This window comes from Cylas formicarius, unplaced genomic scaffold (assembly GCF_029955315.1).
Source record: "Cylas formicarius isolate icCylForm1 unplaced genomic scaffold, icCylForm1.1 PGA_scaffold_16__1_contigs__length_5364039, whole genome shotgun sequence".
Taxonomy (NCBI): Eukaryota; Metazoa; Arthropoda; class Insecta; order Coleoptera; family Brentidae; genus Cylas; species Cylas formicarius.
In genome coordinates, this window is record NW_026844246.1 from 5123680 (window position 1) to 5147926 (window position 24247).

Here is a 24247-nt window from a genome sequence, read left to right on the forward strand (position 1 = left end):
GGTAGGTTTCGAACCTATGCTGATAGAGAATCTGATTTCTAGTCAGAAGCCTTAACCGACAGACCAAGGCTAAATCTGTTTGAAAGTCGAACTATTTCTGGTGATGTGCCATGCGTTGAAATATAAGGCCATTATATTTTTATAAATTTATGTAGTCAATCCCCACATTTGAGAAAAATTTCTGGGCTGACCTGTTAATTAAAAAATATATATTTCAAGCAAAACAATGGCCGTTTGCAGTAGGTAGGTTTCGAACCTATGCTGATAGAGAATCTGATTTCTAGTCAGACGCCTTAACCGACAGACCAAGGCTAAATCTGTTTGAAAGTCGAACTATTTCTGGTGATGTGCCATGCGTTGAAATATAAGTCCATTATATTTTTATAAATTTACGTAATCAATCCCCATATTTGAGAAAAATTTCTGGGCGGAGCTGTTAATTAAAAAATATATATTTCAAGCAAAATAATGACCGTTTGCAGTAGGTAGGTTTCGAACCTACGCTGCCATGGAGAATCTGATTTCTAGTCAGACGCCTTAACCGAGAGACCAAGGCTAAATCTGTTTGAAAGTCGAACTATTTCTGGTAATGTGCCATGCGTTGAAATATAAGTCCATTATATTTTTATAAATTTATGTACTCAATCCCCATATTTGAGAAAAAGTTCTGAGCTGAGCTGTTAATTAAAAAATATATATTTCACGCAAAACAATGGCCGTTTGCAGTAGGTAGGTATCGATCCTACGCTGCCATGGAGAATCTGATTTCTAGTCAGACGCCTTAACCGACAGACCAAGGCTAAATCTGTTTGAAAGTCGAACTATTTGTGTTGTTGTGCTATGCGTTGAAATATAAGGCCATTATATTTTTATAAATTTATGTATTCAATGACCATATTTGAGAAAAATTTCTGATCTGAGTTTTTAATTAACAAATATATATTTCACGCAAAACAATGGCCGTTTGCAGTAGGTAGGTATCGATCCTATGCTGCCATGGAGAATCTGATTTCTAGTCAGACGCCTTAACCGACAGACCAAGGCTAAATCTGTTTGAAAGTCGAACTATTTCTGGTGATGTGCCATGCGTTGAAATATAAGGCCATTATATTTTTATAGATTTATGTATTCAATCCCCATATTTGAGAAAAATTTCTGGGCTGAGCTGTTAATTAAAAAATATATATTTCAAGCAAAACAATGGCCGTTTGCAGTAGGTAGGTTTCGAACCTACGCTGCCATAGGGAATCTGATTACTAGTCAGACGCCTTAACCGACAGACCAAGGCTATATCTGTTTGAGAGTCGAACTATTTCTGTTGTTGTGCCATGCGTTGAAATATAAGGCCATTATAATTTTATAAATTTATGTATTCAATCCCCATATTTGAGTAAATTTTCTGGGCTTAGCTGTTAATTAAAAAATATATATTTCAAGCAAAACAATGGTCGTTTGCAGTAGGTAGGTTTCGAACTTACGCTGCCATAGGGAATCTGATTTCTAGTCAGACGCCTTAACCGACAGACCAAGGCTAAATCTGTTTGAAAGTCGAACTATTTCTGGTGATGTGCCATGCGTTGAAATATAAGGCCATTATATTTTTATAAATTTATGTATTCAATCCCCATATCTGAGAAAATTTTCTGGGCTGAGCTGTTAATTAAAAAATATATATTTCAAGCAAAACAATGGCCGTTTGCAGGAGGTAGGTTTCGAACCTACGCTGCCATAGAGAATCTGATTTCTAGTCAGACGCCTTAACCGACAGACCAGTGCTAAATCTGTTTGAAAGTGGGATTATTTCTGGTGATGTGAGATTTGAAATATAAGGGCATATGTATGCATATTGTTTTAATTTTATGCACTCAATCCCCATAATTGACAAAATTTTCTGGGCTGAGCTGCTAATTACAAAAATTATATTTCAAGCAAAACAAATGTTCGTTTGCAGTAGGTAGGTTTCGAACCTATGCTGATAGAGAATCTGAATTCTAGTCAGACGCCTTAACCGACAGACCAAGGCTAAATCTGTTTGAAAGTCGAACTATTTCTGGTGATGTGCCATGCGCTGAAATATAAGGCCATTATATTTTTATAAATTTATGTAGTCAATCCCCACATTTGAGAAAAATTTCTGGGCTGACCTGTTAATTAAAAAATATATATTTCATGCAAAACAATTGCCGTTTGCAGTAGGTAGGTTTCGAACCTACGCTGCCATAGAGAAACTGATTTCTAGTCAGACGCCTTAACCGACAGGCCAAGGCTAAATCTGTTTGAAAGTCGAACTATTTCTGGTGATGTGCCATGCGTTGAAATATAAGTCCATTATATTTTTATAAATTTACGTACTCAATCCCCATATTTGAGAAAAATTTCTGGGCTGAGCTGTTAATTAAAAAATATATATTTCATGCAAAACAATTGCCGTTTGCAGTAGGTAGGTTTCGAACCTACGCTGCCATAGAGAATCTGATTTCTAGTCAGACGCCTTAACCGACAGACCAAGGCTAAATCTGTTTGAAAGTCGAACTATTTCTGGTGATGTGCCATTTGAAATATAAGGGCATATGTATGCATATTGTTTTAAATTTATGCACTCAATCCCCATAATTGACAAAATTTTCTGGGCTGAGCTGCTAATTACAAAAATTATATTTCAAGCAAGATAATGGCCGTTTGCAGTAGGTAGGTTTCGAACCTACGCTGCCATAGAGAATCTGCTTTCTAGTCAGACGCCTTAACCGACAGACCAAGGCTAAATCTGTTTGAAAGTCGAACTATTTCTGGTGATGTGCCATGCGTTGAAATATAAGTCCATTATATTTTTATAAATTTACGTACTCAATCCCCATATTTGAGAAAAATTTCTGGGCTGAGCTGTTAATTAAAAAATATATATTTCATGCAAAACAATTGCCGTTTGCAGTAGGTAGGTTTCGAACCTACGCTGCCATAGAGAATCTGATTTCTAGTCAGACGCCTTAACCGACAGACCAGGGCTAAATCTGTTTGAAAGTAGGACTATTTCTGGTGATGTGCCATTTGAAATATAAGGGCATATGTATGCATATTGTTTTAAATTTATGCACTCAATCCCCATAATTGACAAAATTTTCTGGGCTGAGCTGCTAATTACAAAAATTATATTTCAAGCAAAACAAATGTTCGTTTGCAGTAGGTAGGTTTCGAACCTATGCTGATAGAGAATCTGATTTCTAGACAGACGCCTTAACCGACAGACCAAGGCTAAATCTGTTTGAAAGTCGAACTATTTCTGGTGACGTGCCATGCGTTGAAATATAAGGCCATTATATTTTTATAAATTTATGTAGTCAATCCCCACATTTGAGAAAACTTTCTGGGCTGACCTGTTAATTAAAAAATATATATTTCAAGCAAAACAATGGCCGTTTGCAGTAGGTAGGTTTCGAACCTACGCTGCCATAGAGAATCTGATTTCTAGTCAGACGCCTTAACCGACAGACCAGGGCTAAATCTGTTTGAAAGTAAGACTATTTCTGATGATGTGCCATTTGAAATATAAGGGCATATGTATGCATATTGTTTTAAATTTATGCACTCAATCCCCATAATTGACAAAATATTCTGGGCTGAGCTGCTAATTACAAAAATTATATTTCAAGCAAAACAAATGTTCGTTTGCAGTAGGTAGGTTTCGAACCTATGCTGATAGAGAATCTGATTTCTAGTCAGACGCCTTAACCGACAGACCAAGGCTAAATCTGTTTGAAAGTCGAACTATTTCTGGTGATGTGCCATGCGTTGAAATATAAGTCCATTATATTTTTATAAATTTATGTACTCAATCCCCATATTTGAGAAAAATTTCTGAGCTGAGCTGTTAATTAAAAAATATATATTTCACGCAAAACAATGGCCGTTTGCAGTAGGTAGGTATCGATCCTACGCTGCCATGGAGAATCTGATTTCTAGTCAGACGCCTTAACCGACAGACAAAGGCTAAATCTGTTTGAAAGTCGAACTATTTCTGTTGTTGTGCTATGCGTTGAAATATAACGCCATTATATTTTTTTAAATTTATGTATTCAATCCCCATATTTGAGAAAAATTTCTGATCTGAGTTGTTAATTAACAAATATATATTTCACGCAAAACAATGGCCGTTTGCAGTAGGTAGGTATCGATCCTATGCTGCCATGGAGAATCTGATTTCTAGTCAGACGCCTTAACCGACAGACCAAGGCTAAATCTGTTTGAAAGTCGAACTATTTCTGGTGATGTGCCATGCGTTGAAATATAAGGCCATTATATTTTTATAGATTTATGTATTCAATCCCCATATTTGAGAAAAATTTCTGGGCTGAGCTGTTAATTAAAAAATATATATTTCAAGCAAAACAATGGCCGTTTGCAGTAGGTAGGTTTCCAACCTACGCTGCCATAGGGAATCTGATTACTAGTCAGACGCCTTAACCGACAGACCAAGGCTATATCTGTTTGAGAGTCGAACTATTTCTGTTGTTGTGCCATGCGTTGAAATATAAGGCCATTATATTTTTATAAATTTATGTATTCAATCCCCATATTTGAGTAAATTTTCTGGGCTTAGCTGTTAATTAAAAAATATATATTTCAAGCAAAACAATGGTCGTTTGCAGTAGGTAGGTTTCGAACTTACGCTGCCATAGGGAATCTGATTTCTAGTCAGACGCCTTAACCGACAGACCAAGGCTAAATCTGTTTGAAAGTCGAACTATTTCTGGTGATGTGCCATGCGTTGAAATATAAGGCCATTATATTTTTATAGATTTATGTATTCAATCCCCATATTTGAGAAAAATTTCTGGGCTGAGCTGTTAATTAAAAAATATATATTTCAAGCAAAACAATGGCCGTTTGCAGTAGGTAGGTTTCGAACCTACGCTGCCATAGGGAATCTGATTACTAGTCAGACGCCTTAACCGACAGACCAAGGCTATATCTGTTTGAGAGTCGAACTATTTCTGTTGTTGTGCCATGCGTTGAAATATAAGGCCATTATATTTTTATAAATTTATGTATTCAATCCCCATATTTGAGTAAATTTTCTGGGCTTAGCTGTTAATTAAAAATATATATTTCAAGCAAAACAATGGTCGTTTGCAGTAGGTAGGTTTCGAACTTACGCTGCCATAGGGAATCTGATTTCTAGTCAGACGCCTTAACCGACAGACCAAGGCTAAATCTGTTTGGAAGTCGAACTATTTCTGGTGATGTGCCATGCGTTGAAATATAAGGCCATTATATTTTTATAAATTTATGTAGTCAATCCCCACATTTGAGAAAAATTTCTAAGCTGACCTGTTAATTAAAAAATATATATTTCAAGCAAAACAATGGCCGTTTGCAGTAGGTAAGTTTCGAACCTACGCTGCCATAGAGAATCTGATTTCTAGTCAGACGCCTTAACCGACAGACCAGGGCTAAATCTGTTTGAAAGTAGGACTATTTCTGGTGATGCGCCATTTGAAACATAAGGGCATATGTATGCATATTGTTTTAAATTTAAGCACTCAATCCCCATAATTGACAAAATTTTCTGGGCTGAGCTGCTAATTACAAAAATTATATTTCAAGCAAAATAATGGCCGTTTGCAGTAGGTAGGTTTCGAACCTACGCTGCCATGGAGAATCTGATTTTTAGTCAGACGCCTTAACCGACAGACCAAGGCTAAATCTGTTTGAAAGTCGAACTATTTCTGGTGATGTTCCATGCGTTGAAATATAAGTCCATTATATTTTTATAAATTTACGTATTCAATCCCCATATTTGAGAAAAATTTCTGGGCTGAGCTGTTAATTAAAAAATATATATTTCAAGCAAAACAATGGCCGTTTGCAGTAGGTAGGTTTCGAACCTACGCTGCCATAGTGAATCTGATTTCTAGTCAGACGCCTTAACCGACAGACCAAGGCTAAATCTGTTTGAAAGTCGGACTATTTCTGTTGTTGTGCCATGCGTTGAAATATAAGGCCATTATATTTTTATAAATTTATGTATTCAATCCCCATATTTGGGAAAATTTTCTGGGCTTAGCTGTTAATTAAAAAATATATATTTCAAGCAAAACAATGGTCGTTTGCAGTAGGTAGGTTTCGAACCTACGCTGCCATAGGGAATCTGATTTCTAGTCAGAGGCCTTAACGTTGAAATATAAGGCCATTATATTTTTATAAATTTATGTATTCAATCCCCATATTTGTGAAAATTTTCTGGGCTGAGCTGTTAATTAAAAAATATATATTTCAAGCAAAACAATGGCCGTTTGCAGTAGGTAGGTTTCGAACCTACGCTGCCATAGAGAATCTGGTTTCTAGTCAGACGCCTTAACCGACAGACCAGTGCTAAATCTGTTTGAAAGTAGGATTATTTCTGGTGATGTGCCATTTGAAATATAAGGGCATATGTATGCATATTGTTTTAAATTTATGCACTCAATCCCCATAATTGACAAAATTTTCTGGGCGGAGCTGCTAATTACAAAAATTATATTTCAAGCAAAACAAATGGTCGTTTACAGTAGGTAGGTTTCGAACCTACGCTGCCATAGAGAATCTGATTTCTAGTCAGACGCCTTAACCGACAGACCAAGGCTAAATCTGTTTGAAAGTCGAACGATTTCTGCTAATGTGCCATGCGTTGAAATATAAGTCCATTATATTTTTATAAATTTACGTACTCAATCCCCATATTTGAGAAAAATTTCTGGGCTGAGCTGTTAATTAAAAAATATATATTTCAAGCAAAATAATGGCCGTTTGCAATAGGTAGGTTTCGAACCTACGTTGCCATGGAGAATCTGATTTCTAGTCAGACGCCTTAACCGAGAGACCAAGGCTAAATCTGTTTGAAAGTTGAACTGTTTCTGCTAATGTGCCATGCGTTGAAATATAAGTCCATTATATTTTTATAAATTTATGTACTCAATCCCCATATTTTAGAAAAATTTCTGAGCTGAGCTGTTAATTAAAAAATATATATTTCAAGCAAAATAATGGCCGTTTGCAGTAGGTAGGTATCGAACCTACGCTGCCATGGAGAATCTGATTTCTAGTCAGACGCCTTACCCGACAGACCAGGGCTAAATCTGTTTGAAAGTAATACTATTTCTGGTGATGTGCCATTTGAAATATAAGGGCATATGTATGCATATTGTTTTAAATTTATGCACTCAATCCCCATAATTGACAAAATTTTCTGGGCTGAGCTGCTAATTACAAAAATTATATTTCAAGCAAAACAAATGTTCGTTTGCAGTAGGTAGGTTTCGAACCTATGCTGATAGAGAATCTGATTTCTAGCCAGACGCCTTAACCGACAGACCAAGGCTAAATCTGTTTGAAAGTCGAACTATTTCTGGTGATGTGCCATGCGTTGAAATATAAGGCCATTTAATTTTTATAAATTTATGTAGTCAATCCCCACATTTGAGAAAAATTTCTGGGCTGACCTGTTAATTAAAAAATATATATTTCAAGCAAAACAATGGCCGTTTGCAGTAGGTAGGTTTCGAACCTACGCTGCCATAGTGAATCTGATTTCTAGTCAGACGCCTTAACCGACAGATCAAAGCTAAATTTGTTTGAAAGTCGAACTATTTTTGGTGAAGTGCCATGCGTTGAAATATAAGGCCATTATATTTTTATAAATTTATGTATTCAATCCCCATATTTGAGAAAAATTTCTGGGCTGAGCTGTTAATTAAAAAATATATATTTCATGCAAAACAATTGCGGTTTGCAGTAGGTAGGTTTCGAACCTACGCTGCCATAGAGAATCTGATTTCTAGTCAGACGCCTTAACCGACAGACCAGGGCTAAATCTGTTTCAAAGTAATACTATTACTGGTGATGTGCCATTTGAAATATAAGGGCATATGTATGCATATTGTTTTAAATTTATGCACTCAATCCCCATAATTGACAAAATTTTCTGGGCTGAGCTGCTAATTACAAAAATTATATTTCAAGCAAAACAAATGTTCGTTTGCAGTAGGTAGGTTTCGAACCTATGCTGATAGAGAATCTGATTTCTAGCCAGACGCCTTAACCGACAGACCAAGGCTAAATCTGTTTGAAAGTCGAACTATTTCTGGTGATGTGCCATGCGTTGAAATATAAGGCCATTTAATTTTTATAAATTTATGTAGTCAATCCCCACATTTGAGAAAAATTTCTGGGCTGACCTGTTAATTAAAAAATATATATTTCAAGCAAAACAATGGCCGTTTGCAGTAGGTAGGTTTCGAACCTACGCTGCCATAGAGAATCTGATTTCTAGTCAGACGCCTTAACCGACAGACCAGGGCTAAATCTGTTTGAAAGTAGGACTATTTCTGGTGATGTGCCATTTGAAATATAAGGGCATATGTATGCATATTGTTTTAAATTTATGCACTCAATCCCCGTAATTGACAAAAATTTCTGGGCTGAGCTGTTAATTAAAAAATATATATTTCAAGCAAAACAATGGCCGTTTGCAGTAGGTAGGTTTCGAACCTACGCTGCCATAGGGAATCTGATTTCTAGTCAGACGCTTTAACCGACAGACCAAGGCTAAATTTGTTTGAAAGCCGAACTATTACTGGTGATGGGCCATGCGTTGAAATATAAGTCCATTATACTTTTATAAATTTACGTATTCAATCCCCATATTTGAGAAAAATTTCTGGGCTGAGCTGTTAATTAAAAAATATATATTTCAAGCAAAACAATGGCCGTTTGCAGTAGGTAGGTTTCGAACCTACGCTGCCATAGTGAATCTGATTTCTAGTCAGACGCCTTAACCGACAGACCAAGGCTAAATCTGTTTGAAAGTCGGACTATTTCTGTTGTTGTGCCATGCGTTGAAATATAAGGCCATTATATTTTTATAAATTTATGTATTCATTCCCCATATTTGGGAAAATTTTCTGGGCTTAGCTGTTAATTAAAAAATATATATTTCAAGCAAAACAATGGTCGTTTGCAGTAGGTAGGTTTCGAACCTACGCTGCCATAGGGAATCTGATTTCTAGTCAGAGGCCTTAACGTTGAAATATAAGGCCATTATATTTTTATAAATTTATGTATTCAATCCCCATATTTGTGAAAATTTTCTGGGATGACCTGTTAATTAAAAAATACATATTTCAAGCAAAACAATGGCCGTTTGCAGTAGGTAGGTTTCGAACCTACGCTGCCATAGAGAATCTGATTTCTAGTCAGACGCCTTAACCGACAGACCAGTGCTAAATCTGTTTGAAAGTAGGATTATTTCTGGTGATGTGCCATTTGAAATATAAGGGCATATGTATGCATATTGTTTTAAATTTATGCACTCAATCCCCATAATTGACAAAATTTTCTGGGCGGAGCTGCTAATTACAAAAATTATATTTCAAGCAAAACAAATGGTCGTTTACAGTAGGTAGGTTTCGAACCTACGCTGCAATAGAGAATCTGATTTCTAGTCAGACGCCTTAACCGACAGACCAAGGCTAAATCTGTTTGAAAGTCGAACTATTTCGGGTGATGTGCCATGCGTTGAAATATAAGTCCATTATATTTTTATAAATTTACGTACTCAATCCCCATATTTGAGAAAAATTTCTGGGCTGAGCTGTTTATTAAAAAATATATATTTCAAGCAAAATAATGGCCGTTTGAAATAGGTAGGTTTCGAACCTACGTTGCCATGGAGAATCTGATTTCTAGTCAGACGCCTTAACCGAGAGACCAAGGCTAAATCTGTTTGAAAGTTGAACTGTTTCTGCTAATGTGCCATGCGTTGAAATATAAGTCCATTATATTTTTATAAATTTATGTACTCAATCCCCATATTTTAGAAAAATTTCTGGGCTGAGCTGTTAATTAAAAAATATATATTTCAAGCAAAACAATGGCCGTTTGCAGTAGGTAGGTTTCGAACCTACGCTGCCATAGTGAATCTGATTTCTAGTCAGACGCCTTAACCGACAGACCAAGGCTAAATCTGTTTGAAAGTCGGACTATTTCTGTTGTTGTGCCATGCGTTGAAATATAAGGCCATTATATTTTTATAAATTTATGTATTCAATCCCCATATTTGAGAAAATTTTCTGGGCTTAGCTGTTAATTAAAAAATATATATTTCAAGCAAAACAATGGTCGTTTGCAGTAGGTAGGTTTCGAACCTACGCTGCCATAGGGAATCTGATTTCTAGTCAGAGGCCTTAACGTAGAAATATAAGGCCATTATATTTTTATAAATTTATGTATTCAATCCCCATATTTGTGAAAATTTTCTGGGCTGAGCTGTTAATTAAAAAATATATATTTCAAGCAAAACAATGGCCGTTTGCAGTAGGTAGGTTTCGAACCTACGCTGCCATAGAGAATCTGATTTCTAGTCAGACGCCTTAACCGACAGACTAGTGCTAAATCTGTTTGAAAGTAGGATTATTTCTGGTGATGTGCCATTTGAAATATAAGGGCATATGTATGCATATTGTTTTAAATTTATGCACTCAATCCCCATAATTGACAAAATTTTCTGGGCGGAGCTGCTAATTACAAAAATTATATTTCAAGCAAAACAAATGGTCGTTTACAGTAGGTAGGTTTCGAACCTACGCTGCAATAGAGAATCTGATTTCTAGTCAGACGCCTTAACCGACAGACCAAGGCTAAATCTGTTTGAAAGTCGAACTATTTCGGGTGATGTGCCATGCGTTGAAATATAAGTCCATTATATTTTTATAAATTTACGTACTCAATCCCCATATTTGAGAAAAATTTCTGGGCTGAGCTGTTAATTAAAAAATATATATTTCAAGCAAAATAATGGCCGTTTGCAATAGGTAGGTTTCGAACCTACGTTGCCATGGAGAATCTGATTTCTAGTCAGACGCCTTAACCGAGAGACCAAGGCTAAATCTGTTTGAAAGTTGAACTGTTTCTGCTAATGTGCCATGCGTTGAAATATAAGTCCATTATATTTTTATAAATTTATGTACTCAATCCCCATATTTTAGAAAAATTTCTGAGCTGAGCTGTTAATTAAAAAATATGTATTTCAAGCAAAACAATGGCCGTTTGCAGTAGGTAGGTATCGAACCTACGCTGCCATGGAGAATCTGATTTCTAGTCAGACGCCTTAACCGACAGATCAAAGCTAAATTTGTTTGAAAGTCGAACTATTTTTGGTGATGTGCCATGCGTTGAAATATAAGGCCATTATATTTTTATAAATTTATGTGTTCAATCCCCATATTTGAGAAAAATTTCTGGGCTGAGCTGTTAATTAAAAAATATATATTTCAAGCAAAACAATGGCCGTTTGCAGTAGGTAGGTTTCGAACCTACGCTGCCATAGGTAATCTGATTTCTAGTCAGACGCTTTAACCGACAGACCAAGGCTAAATTTGTTTGAAAGCCGAACTATTTCTGTTGTTGTGCTATGCGTTGAAATATAAGGCCATTATATTTTTATAAATTTATGTATTCAATCCCCATATTTGAGAAAAATTTCTGATCTGAGTTGTTAATTAACAAATATATATTTCACGCAAAACAATGGCCGTTTGCAGTAGGTAGTTATCGAACCTACGCTGCCATGGAGAATCTGATTTCTAGTCAGACGCCTTAACCGACAGATCAAAGCTAAATTTGTTTGAAAGTCGAACTATTTTTGGTGATGTGCCATGCGTTGAAATATAAGGCCATTATATTTTTATAAATTTATGTGTTCAATCCCCATATTTGAGAAAAATTTCTGGGCTGAGCTGTTAATTAAAAAATATATATTTCAAGCAAAACAATGGCCGTTTGCAGTAGGTAGGTTTCGAACCTACGCTGCCATAGGTAATCTGATTTCTAGTCAGACGCCTTAACCGACAGACCAAATCTAAATCTGTTTGAAAGTCGAACTATTTCTGGTGATGTGCCATGCGTTGAAATATAAGTCCATTATATTTTTATTAATTTACGTACTCTACCCCCATATTTGAGAAAAATTTCTGGGCTGAGCTGTTAATTAAAAAATATATATTTCAAGCAAAACAATGGCCGTTTGCAGTAGGTAGGTTTCGAACCTACGCTGCCATAGGGAATCTGATTTCTATTCATACGCCTTATCCGACAGACCAAGGCTAAATCTGTTTGAAAGTCGAACTATTTCTGGTGATGTGCCATGCGTTGAAACATAAGGCCATTATATTTTTATAAATTTATGTATTCAATCCCCATATCTGAGAAAATTTTCTGGGCTGAGCTGTTAATTAAAAAATATATATTTCAAGCAAAACAATGGCCGTTTGCAGTAGGTAGGTTTCGAACCTACGCTGCCATAGAGAATCTGATTTCTAGTCAGACGCCTTAACCGACAGACCAGGGCTAAATCTGTTTGAAAGTCGAACTATTTCTGGTGATGTGCCATGCGTTGAAATATAAGTCCATTATATTTTTATAAATTTACGTACTCTACCCCCATATTTGAGAAAAATTTCTGGGCTGAGCTGTTAATTAAAAAATATATATATCAAGCAAAATAATGGCCGTTTGCAGTAGGTAGGTTTCGAACCTACGCTGCCATGGAGAATCTGATTTCTAGTCAGACGCCTTAACCGACAGACCAAGGCTAAATCTGTTTGAAAGTCGAACTATTTCTGGTGATGTGCCATGCGTTGAAATATAAGGCCATTATGTTTTTTGAAATTTATGTTGTCAATCCCCATGTTTGAGAAAAATTTCTGAACTGAGCTGTTAATTAAAAAATATATATATCAAGCAAAATAATGGCCGTTTGCAGTAGGTAGGTTTCGAACCTACGCTGCCATGGAGAATCTGATTTCTAGTCAGACGCCTTAACCGACAGACCAAGGCTAAATCTGTTTGAAAGTCGAACTATTTCGGGTGATGTGCCATGCGTTGAAATATAAGTCCATTATATTTTTATAAATTTACGTACTCAATCCCCATATTTGAGAAAAATTTCTGGGCTGAGCTGTTAATTAAAAAATATATATTTCAAGCAAAATAATGGCCGTTTGCAATAGGTAGGTTTCGAACCTACGTTGCCATGGAGAATCTGATTTCTAGTCAGACGCCTTAACCGAGAGACCAAGGCTAAATCTGTTTGAAAGTTGAACTGTTTCTGCTAATGTGCCATGCGTTGAAATATAAGTCCATTATATTTTTATAAATTTATGTACTCAATCCCCATATTTTAGAAAAATTTCTGAGCTGAGCTGTTAATTAAAAAATATATATTTCAAGCAAAACAATGGCCGTTTGCAGTAGGTAGGTATCGAACCTACGCTGCCATGGAGAATCTGATTTCTAGTCAGACGCCTTAACCGACAGATCAAAGCTAAATTTGTTTGAAAGTCGAACTATTTTTGGTGATGTGCCATGCGTTGAAATATAAGGCCATTATATTTTTATAAATTTATGTATTCAATCCCCATATTTGAGAAAAATTTCTGGGCTGAGCTGTTAATTAAAAAATATATATTTCAAGCAAAACAATGGCCGTTTGCAGTAGGTAGGTTTCGAACCTACGCTGCCATAGGTAATCTGATTTCTAGTCAGACGCTTTAACCGACACACCAAGGCTAAATTTGTTTGAAAGCCGAACTATTTCTGTTGTTGTGCTATGCGTTGAAATATAAGGCCATTATATTTTTATAAATTTATGTATTCAATCCCCATATTTGAGAAAAATTTCTGATCTGAGTTGTTAATTAACAAATATATATTTCACGCAAAACAATGGCCGTTTGCAGTAGGTAGTTATCGATCCTACGCTGCCATGGAGAATCTGATTTCTAGTCAGACGCCTTAACCGACAGACCAAATCTAAATCTGTTTGAAAGTCGAACTATTTCTGGTGATGTGCCATGCGTTGAAATATAAGTCCATTATATTTTTATTAATTTACGTACTCTACCCCCATATTTGAGAAAAATTTCTGGGCTGAGCTGTTAATTAAAAAATATATATTTCAAGCAAAACAATGGCCGTTTGCAGTAGGTAGGTTTCGAACCTACGCTGCCATGGAGAATCTGATTTCTAGTCAGACGCCTTAACCGACAGACCAAGGCTAAATCTGTTTGAAAGTCGAACTATTTCTGGTGATGTGCCATGCGTTGAAATATAAGGCCATTATGTTTTTTGAAATTTATGTTGTCAATCCCCATGTTTGAGAAAAATTTCTGGGCTGAGCTGTTAATTAAAAAATATATATTTCAAGCAAAACAAATGGTCGTTTACAGTAGGTAGGTTTCGAACCTACGCTGCAATAGAGAATCTGATTTCTAGTCAGACGCCTTAACCGACAGACCAAGGCTAAATCTGTTTGAAAGTCGAACTATTTCGGGTGATGTGCCATGCGTTGAAATATAAGTCCATTATATTTTTATAAATTTACGTACTCAATCCCCATATTTGAGAAAAATTTCTGGGCTGAGCTGTTAATTAAAAAATATATATTTCAAGCAAAATAATGGCCGTTTGCAATAGGTAGGTTTCGAACCTACGTTGCCATGGAGAATCTGATTTCTAGTCAGACGCCTTAACCGAGAGACCAAGGCTAAATCTGTTTGAAAGTTGAACTGTTTCTGCTAATGTGCCATGCGTTGAAATATAAGTCCATTATATTTTTATAAATTTATGTACTCAATCCCCATATTTTAGAAAAATTTCTGAGCTGAGCTGTTAATTAAAAAATATATATTTCAAGCAAAACAATGGCCGTTTGCAGTAGGTAGGTATCGAACCTACGCTGCCATGGAGAATCTGATTTCTAGTCAGACGCCTTAACCGACAGATCAAAGCTAAATTTGTTTGAAAGTCGAACTATTTTTGGTGATGTGCCATGCGTTGAAATATAAGGCCATTATATTTTTATAAATTTATGTATTCAATCCCCATATTTGAGAAAAATTTCTGGGCTGAGCTGTTAATTAAAAAATATATATTTCAAGCAAAACAATGGCCGTTTGCAGTAGGTAGGTTTCGAACCTACGCTGCCATAGGTAATCTGATTTCTAGTCAGACGCTTTAACCAACACACCAAGGCTAAATTTGTTTGAAAGCCGAACTATTTCTGTTGTTGTGCTATGCGTTGAAATATAAGGCCATTATATTTTTATAAATTTATGTATTCAATCCCCATATTTGAGAAAAATTTCTGATCTGAGTTGTTAATTAACAAATATATATTTCACGCAAAACAATGGCCGTTTGCAGTAGGTAGTTATCGATCCTACGCTGCCATGGAGAATCTGATTTCTAGTCAGACGCCTTAACCGACAGACCAAATCTAAATCTGTTTGAAAGTCGAACTATTTCTGGTGATGTGCCATGCGTTGAAATATAAGTCCATTATATTTTTATTAATTTACGTACTCTACCCCCATATTTGAGAAAAATTTCTGGGCTGAGCTGTTAATTAAAAAATATATATTTCAAGCAAAACAATGGCCGTTTGCAGTAGGTAGGTTTCGAACCTACGCTGCCATAGGGAATCTGATTACTAGTCAGACGCCTTAACCGACAGACCAAGGCTATATCTGTTTGAGAGTCGAACTTTTTCGGTTGTTGTGCCATGCGTTGAAATATAAGGCCATTATATTTTTATAAATTTATTTATTCAATCCCCATATTTGAGTAAATTTTCAGGGCTTAGCTGTTAATTAAAAAATACATATTTCAAGCAAAACAATGGTCGTTTGCAGTAGGTAGGTTTCGAACCTACGCTGCCATAGGGAATCTGATTTCTATTCATACGCCTTAACCGACAGACCAAGGCTAAATCTGTTGAACTATTTCTGGTGATGTGCCATGCGTTGAAACATAAGGCCATTATATTTTTATAAATTTATGTATTCAATCCCCATATCTGAGAAAATTTTCTGGGCTGAGCTGTTAATTAAAAAATATATATTTCAAGCAAAACAATGGCCGTTTGCAGTAGGTAGGTTTCGAACCTACGCTGCCATAGAGAATCTGATTTCTAGTCAGACGCCTTAACCGACAGACCGGGGCTAAATCTGTTTGAAAGTCGAACTATTTCTGGTGATGTGCCATGCGTTGAAATATAAGACCATTATATTTTTATAAATTTACGTACTCTATCCCCATATTTGAGAAAAATTTCTGGGCTGAGCTGTTAATTAAAAAATATATATTTCAAGCAAAATAATGGCCGTTTGCAGTAGGTAGGTTTCGAACCTACGCTGCCATAGAGAATCTGATTTCTAGTCAGACGCCTTAACCGACAGACCAGGGCTAAATCTGTTTGAAAGTAATACTATTTCTGGTGATGTGCCATTTGAAATATAAGGGCATATGTATGCATATTGTTTTAAATTTATGCACTCAATCCCCATAATTGACAAAATTTTCTGGGCTGAGCTGCTAATTACAAAAATTATATTTCAAGCAAAACAAATGTTCGTTTGCAGTAGGTAGGTTTCGAACCTATGCTGATAGAGAATCTGATTTCTAGCCAGACGCCTTAACCGACAGACCAAGGCTAAATCTGTTTGAAAGTCGAACTATTTCTGGTGATGTGCCATGCGTTGAAATATAAGGCCATTATATTTTTATAAATTTATGTAGCCAATCCCCACATTTGAGAAAAATTTCTGGGCTGACCTGTTAATTAAAAAATATATATTTCAAGCAAAACAATGGCCGTTTGCAGTAGGTAGGTTTCGAACCTGCGCTGCCATAGAGAATCTGATTTCTAGTCAGACGCCTTAACCGACAGACCAGGGCTAAATCTGTTTGAAAGTAGGACTATTTCTGGTGATGTGCCATTTGAAATATAAGGGCATATGTATGCATATTGTTTTAAATTTATGCACTCATTCCCCGTAATTGACAAAAATTTCTGGGCTGAGCTGTTAATTAAAAAACATATATTTCAAGCAAAACAATGGCCGTTTGCAGTAGGTAGGTTTCGAACCTACGCTGCCATAGGGAATCTGATTTCTAGTCAGACGCTTTAACCGACAGACCAAGGCTAAATTTGTTTGAAAGCCGAACTATTTCTGGTGATGGGCCATGCGTTGAAATATAAGTCCATTATATTTTTATAAATTTATGTATTCAATCCCCATATTTGAGAAAAATTTCTGGGCTGAGCTGTTAATTAAAAAATATATATTTCAAGCAAAACAATGGCCGTTTGCAGTAGGTAGGTTTCGAACCTACGCTGCCATAGTGAATCTGATTTCTAATCAGACGCCTTAACCGACAGACCAAGGCTAAATCTGTTTGAAAGTCGGACTATTTCTGTTGTTGTGCCATGCGTTGAAATATATGGCCATTATATTTTTATAAATTTATGTATTCAATCCCCATATTTGGGAAAATTTTCTGTGCTTAGCTGTTAATTAAAAAATATATATTTCAAGCAAAACAATGGTCGTTTGCAGTAGGTAGGTTTCGAACCTACGCTGCCATAGGAAATCTGATTTCTAGTCAGAGGCCTTAACGTTGAAATATAAGGCCATTATATTTTTATAAATTTATGTATTCAATCTCCATATTTGAGAAAATTTTCTGGGCTGAGCTGTTAATTAAAAAATATATATTTCAAGCAAAACAATGGCCGTTTGCAGTAGGTAGGTTTCGAACCTACGCTGCCATAGAGAATCTGATTTCTAGTCAGACGCCTTAACCGACAGACCAGTGCTAAATCTGTTTGAAAGTAGGATTATTTCTGGTGATGTGCCATTTGAAATATAAGGGCATATGTATGCATATTGTTTTAAATTTATGCACTCAATCCCCATAATTGACAAAATTTTCTGGGCGGAGCTGCTAATTACAAAAATTATATTTCAAGCAAAACAAATGGTCGTTTACAGTAGGTAGGTTTCGAACCTACGCTGCAATAGAGAATCTGATTTCTAGTCAGACGCCTTAACCGACAGACCAAGGCTAAATCTGTTTGAAAGTCGAACTATTTCTGGTGATGTGCCATGCGTTGAAATATAAGACCATTATATTTTTATAAATTTACGTACTCTATCCCCATATTTGAGAAAAATTTCTGGGCTGAGCTGTTAATTAAAAAATATATATTTCAAGCAAAATAATGGCCGTTTGCAGTAGGTAGGTTTCGAACCTACGCTGCCATAGGGAATCTGATTTCTAGTCAGACGCTTTAACCGACAGACCAAGGCTAAATTTGTTTGAAAGCCGAACTATTTCTGGTGATGGGCCATGCGTTGAAATATAAGTCAATTATATTTTTATAAATTTACGTACTCAATCAACATATTTGAGAAAAATTTCTGAGCTGAGCTGTTAATTAAAAAATATATATTTCAAGCAAAACAATGGCCGTTTGCAGTAGGTAGGTATCGAACCTACGCTGCCATGGAGAATCTGATTTCTAGTCAGACGCCTTAACCGAGAGACCAAGGCTAAATCTGTTTGAAAGTTGAACTGTTTCTGGTGATGTTCCATGCGTTGAAATATAAGTCCATTATATTTTTATAAATTTATGTACTCAATCCCCATATTTGAGAAAAATTTCTGAGCTGAGCTGTTAATTAAAAAATATATATTTCACGCAAAACAATGGCCGTTTGCAGTAGGTAGTTATCGATCCTACGCTGCCATGGAGAATCTGATTTCTAGTCAGATGCCTTATCCGACAGACCAAGGCTAAATCTGTTTGAAAGTCGAACTATTTCTGTTGTTGTGCTATGCGTTGTAATATAAGGCCATTATATTTTTATAAATTTATGTATTCAATCCCCATATTTGAGAAAAATTTCTGATCTGAGTTGTTAATTAACAAATATATATTTCACGCAAAACAATGGCCGTTTGCAGTAGGTAGTTATCGATCCTACGCTGCCATGGAGAATCTGATTTCTAGTCAGACGCCTTAACCGACAGACCAAATCTAAATCTGTTTGAAAGTCGAACTATTTCTGGTGGTGTGCCATGCGTTGAAATATAAGTCCATTATATTTTTATAAATTTACGTACTCTACCCCCATATTTGAGAAAAATTTCTGGGCTGAGCTGTTAACTAAAAAATATATATATCAAGCAAAATAATGGCCGTTTGCAGTAGGTAGGTTTCGAACCTACGCTGCCATGGAGAATCTGATTTCTAGTCAGACGCCTTAACCGACAGACCAAGGCTAAATCTGTTTGAAAGTCGAACTATTTCTGGTGATGTGCCATGCGTTGAAATATAAGGCCATTATGTTTTTTGAAATTTATGTTGTCAATCCCCATATTTGAGATAAATTTCTGGGCTGAGCTGTTAATTAAAAATATATATTTCAAGCAAAACAATTTCCGTTTGCAGTAGGTAGGTTTCGAACCTACGCTGCCAGAGAGAATCTGATTTCTAGTCAGACGCCTTAACCGACAGACCAAGGCTAAATCTGTTTGAAAGTAGGACTATTTCTGGTGATGTGCCATTTGAAATATATAAGGGCATATGTATGCATATTGTTTTAAATTTATGCACTCAATCCCCATAATTGACAAAATTTTCTGGACTGAGCTGCTAATTACAAAAATTATATTTCAAGCAAAACAAATGGTCGTTTGCAGTAGGTAGGTTTCGAACGTACGTTCCCATGGAGAATCTGACTTCTAGTCAGACGCCTTAACCGACAGACCAGAGTTAAATCTGTTTGATTTAGAACTATTTCTGGTGATGTGCCATTTGAAATATAGAGGCATTATATTGTTTTAAATTTATGAACTCAATCCCCATTTTTGAGAAAAATTTATTTGCTGAGCTGTTAATTAAAAAATATATATTTGAAGCAAAACAATGGCTGTTTGCAGTAGGTAGGTATCGAACCTACGCTGCCATGAAGAATCTGATTTGTAGTCAGACGCCTTAACCGACAGAGCATGGCTAAATCTGTTTGAAAGTCGAACTATTAAAAAATATATATTTCAAGCAAAATAATGGCCGTTTGCAGTAGGTAGCTTTCGAAACTACGCTGCTATGGAGAATCTGATTTCTAGACAGATGTCTTAACCGACAGACCAGAGTTAAATCTGTTTGATTTAGAACTATTTCTGGTGATGTGCCATTTGAAATATAGAGGCATTATATTGTTTTAAATTTATGAACTCAATCCCCATTTTTGAGAAAAATTTATTTGCTGAGCTGTTAATTAAAAAATATATATTTGAAGCAAAACAATGGCTGTTTGCAGTAGGTAGGTATCGAACCTACGCTGCCATGAAGAATCTGATTTGTAGTCAGACTATTTCTGGTGATGTGCCATGCGTTGAAATATAAGGGCCATTATATTTTTATAAATTTATGTATTCAATTACCATATTTGAAAAAAATTTCTGGGCTTAGCTGTTAATTAAAAAAGATATATTTCAAGCAAAACAATGGTCGTTTGCAGTAGGTAGGTTTCGAACCTATGTTGATAGAGAATCTGATTTCTAGTCAGACGCCTTAACCGACAGACCAAGGCTAAATCTGTTTGAAAGTCGAACTATTTTTGGTGATGTGCCATGCGTTGAAATACAAGGCCATTATATTTTTATAAATTTATGTATTCAATCCCCACATTTGAGAAAAATTTCTGGGCTGAGCTGTTAATTAAAAAATATATATTTCAAGCAAAACAATGGCCGTTTGCAGTAGGTAGGTTTCGAACCTACGCTGCCATAGGGAATCTGATTTCTCGTCAGACGCCTTAACCGACAGACCAACGCTAAATCTGTTTGAAAGTAGAACTATTTCTGGTGATGTGCCATTTGAAATATAAAGGCATTATATTGTTTTAAATTTATGAACTCAATCCCCATATTTGAGAAAAATTTATTTGCTGAGCTGTTAATTAAAAAATATATATTTGAAGCAAAACAATGGCTGTTTCCAGTATGTAGGTATCGAACCTACGCTGCCATGAAGAATCTGATTTTTAGTCAGACGCCTTAACCGACAGACCAAGGCTAAATCTGTTTGAAAGTCGAACTATTTCTGGTGATGTGCCATGCGTTGAAATATAAGGCCATTATATTTTTATAAATTTATGTATTCAATTACCATATTTGAAAAAAATTTCTGGGCTTAGCTGTTAATTAAAAAAGATATATTTCAAGCAAAACAATGGTCGTTTGCAGTAGGTAGGTTTCGAACCTATGTTGATAGAGAATCTGATTTCTAGTCAGACGCCTTAACCGACAGACCAAGGCTAAATCTGTTTGAAAGTCGAACTATTCCTGGTGATGTGCCATGCGTTGAAACATAAGGCCATAATATTTTTATAAATTTATGTAGTCATTCCCCATATTTGAGAAAAATTTCTGCGCTGACCTGTTAATTAAAAAATATATATTTCAAGCAAAACAATGGCCGTTTGCAGTAGGTAGGTTTCGAACCTACGCTGCCATAGAGAATCTGATTTCTAGTCAGACGCCTTAACCGACAGACCAGGGCTAAATCTGTTTGAAAGTAGGACAATTTCTGGTGATGTGCCATTTGAAATATAAGGGCATATATGTGCATATTGTTTTAAATTTATGCACTCAATCCCCATAATTGACAAAATTTTCTGGGCTAAGCTGCTAATTACAAAAATTATATTTCAAGCAAAACAAATGGTCGTTTGCTGTAGGTAGGTTTCGAACCTATGCTGATAGAGAATCTGATTTCTAGTCAGATACCTTAACCGACAGACCAAGGCTAAATCTGTTTGAAAGTCGAACTATTTCTGGTGATGTGCCCATGCGTTGAAATATAAGGCCATTATATTTTTATAAATTTATGTAGTCAATCCCCATATTTGAGAAAAATTTCTGGGCTGACCTGTTAATTAAAAAATATATATTTCAAGCAAAACAATGGCCGTTTGCAGTAGGTAGGTTTCGAACCTACGCTGCCATAGAGAATCTGATTTCTATTCAGACGCCTTAACCGACAGACCAGGGCTAAATCTGTTTGAAAGTAGGACTATTTCTGGTGATGTGCCATTTGAAATATAAGGGCATATGTATGCATATTGTTTTAAATTTATGCACTCAATCCCCACAATTGACAAAATTTTCTGGGCTGAGCTGCTAATTACAAAAATTATATTTCAAGCAAAACAAATGGTCGTTTGCAGTAGGTAGGTTTCGAAACTATGCTGACAGAGAATCTGATTTCTAGTGAGACGCTTTAACCGACAGACCAAGGATAAATCTGTTTGAAAGTCGAACTATTTCTGGTGATGTGTAATGCGTTGAAATATAAGGCCATTATATTTTTATAAATTTATGTAATCAATCCCCGTATTTGAGAAAAATTTCTGGGTTCAACTGTTAACTAAAAAATATATATTTCAAGCAAAACAATTTCCGTTTGCAGTAGGTAGGTTTGGAACCTACGCTGCCATAGAGAATCTGATTTAAAGTCAGACGCCTTATCCGAGAGACCAGGGCTAAATCTGTTTGAAAGTCGAACTATTTCTGGTGATGTGCCATGCGTTGAAATATAAGTCCATTATATTTTTATAAATTTACGTACTCAATCCCCATATTTGAGAAAAATTTCTGGGCTGAGCTGTTAATTAAAAAATATATATTTCAAGCAAAATAATGGCCGTTTGCAATATGTAGGTTTCGAACCTACGCTGCCATGGAGAATCTGATTTCTAGTCAGACACCTTAACCGAGAGACCAAGGCTAAATCTGTTTGAAAGTTGAACTATTTCTGCTAATGTGCCATGCGTTGAAATATAAGTCCATTATATTTTTATAAATTTATGTACTCAATCCCCATATTTTAGAAAAATGTCTGAGCTGAGCTGTTAATTAAAAAATATATATTTCAAGCAAAACAATGGCCGTTTGCAGTAGGTAGGTATCGAACCTACGCTGCCATGGAGAATCTGATTTCTAGTCAGACGCCTTAACCGAGAGACCAAGGCTAAATCTGTTTGAAAGTTGAACTATTTTTGGTGATGTGCCATGCGTTGAAATATAAGGTCATTATATTTTTATAAATTTATGTATTCAATCCCCATATTTGAGAAAATTTTCTGGGCTTAGCTGTTAATTAAAAAATATATATTTCAAGCAAAACAATGGTCGTTTGCAGTAGGTTGGTTTCGAACCTATGCTGATAGAGAATCTGATTTCAAGTCCACTATATTTTTATAAATTTACGTACTCAATCCCCATATTTGAGAAAAATTTCTGGGCTGAGCTGTTAATTAAAAAATATATATTTCAAGCAAAATAATGGCCGTTTGCAATAGGTAGGTTTCGAACCTACGCTGCCATGGAGAATCTGATTTATAGTCAGACGCTTTAACCGACAGACCAAGGCTAAATCTGTTTGAAAGTCGAACTATCTTTGGTGATGTGCCATGCGTTGAAATATAAGGTCATTATATTTTTATAAATTTATGTATTCAATCCCCATATTTGAGAAAATTTTCTGGGCTTAGCTGTTGATTAAAAAATATATCTTTCAAGCAAAATAATGGCCGTTTGCAGTAGGTATGTTTCGAACCTACGCTGCCATGGAGAATCTGATTTCTAGTCAGACGCCTTAACCGACAGACCAGGGCTAAATCTGTTTGAAAGTAGGACTATTTCTGGTGATGTGCCATTTGAAATATAAGGGCATATGTATGCATAATATTTTAAATTTATGCACTCAATCCCCATAATTGACAAAATTTTCTGGGCTGAGCTGTTAATTAAAAAATATATATTTCAAGCAAAATAATGGCCGCTTGCAGTAGGTAGGTTTCGAACCTACGCTGCCATGGAGAATCTGATTTCTAGTCAGACGCCTTAACCGACAGACCAGGGCTAAATCTGTTTGAAAGTCGAACTATTTCTGGTGATGTGCCATGCGTTGAAATATAAGTCCATTATATTTTTATAAATTTATGTATTCAATCCCCATATTTAAGAAAAATTTCTGGGCTGAGCTGTTAAATATATATTTCAAGCAAAACAATGGCCGTTTGCAGTAGGTAGGTTTCGAACCTACGCTGCCATGGAAAGCCTGATCTCTAGTCAGACGCCTGAAGCGACAGACCAAGGCTAAATCTGTTTGAAAGTCGAACTATTTCTGGTGATGTACCATGCGTTGAAATATAAGGCCAGTATATTTTTATAAATTTATGTATTCAATCCCCATATTTGAGAAAAATTTCTGGGCTAAGTTGTTAAATATATATTTCAAGAAAAACAATGGCCGTTTGCAGTAGGTAGGTTTCGAACCTACGCTGCCATAGGGAATCTGATT